Consider the following 816-nt stretch of genomic DNA (forward strand, 5'->3'; position numbering starts at 1 on the left):
CACGCTTGTCCGTGCACTGGGCTCCTGCCCTTTGCTGCTCCCTGCTCCTGGCTCCCCAGGGTCCCATCTGCAGCCTCGCTCAGGCGAGCGCGAGGCGGGGCCCAGGTCTCAGTACTCGGGAAGAGGGGAGAGGCATAGGATCTCTTGGGTCCTATGCCAGATGACAGCCTTTTGGTCACCCGGTGAAGCTGTGGCTTTGTGTCTAAGTCCTGGGCGTGGCCCGCACAGGAGCGAGCCCTGTCCTCCGCGTCGTCACTCCCTTCTCTCCTGAAAAGTAAGAGCAAAGATGTGGCTCTTTAGCGTTCTACCAGCTCTGTAAGCCTAGGTTTAAGAAGGGCATGGGATTTACTTGGTCTGCAGTGGCTCCTCCTGAGGGGAGGGGACATGTCATGATGGGTTGCTGGGTCCGCAGGGCGGGGCCGGCTCTGGTGGGACTTGGGCTCCTCGCTCCTAACAGGGGTGGGAGGTCAGCACAGAGCTGGCCTGCTCTAGCTCGTGGGGAGCTTGGGGACCAGGGCAGTTACTCTCTGGGCTGTTTTACAGTCCTGGGTGGCCAGTATTTATGACGTTTTTATGACTCTTCTGTTCATCCACACCCTCCCACCCACCTCACAGTTGGGCTGGAGCCCAGCCTGTGTCTGACCTGGTGGCACAGGCTGCCTTGGTGTGAGTGGACGGCATCTCACCTGTGTGCTCGCCTCCAGGTATGTGGGCCCCGGCCTGGAGCAGGCCCGGCGGGGTCTCTGCTGCCTGCCCCCTCCTCCTCCCACGGCCTCCCCCAGCCCATCCCGAGTGTGTCCCTCTGGGGCTCTGGTG

The sequence above is a fragment of the Hyaena hyaena genome, unplaced genomic scaffold, assembly GCF_003009895.1.
Source record: "Hyaena hyaena isolate Hyena2069 unplaced genomic scaffold, ASM300989v1 scaffold_1186, whole genome shotgun sequence".
Lineage (NCBI taxonomy): Eukaryota > Metazoa > Chordata > Mammalia > Carnivora > Hyaenidae > Hyaena > Hyaena hyaena.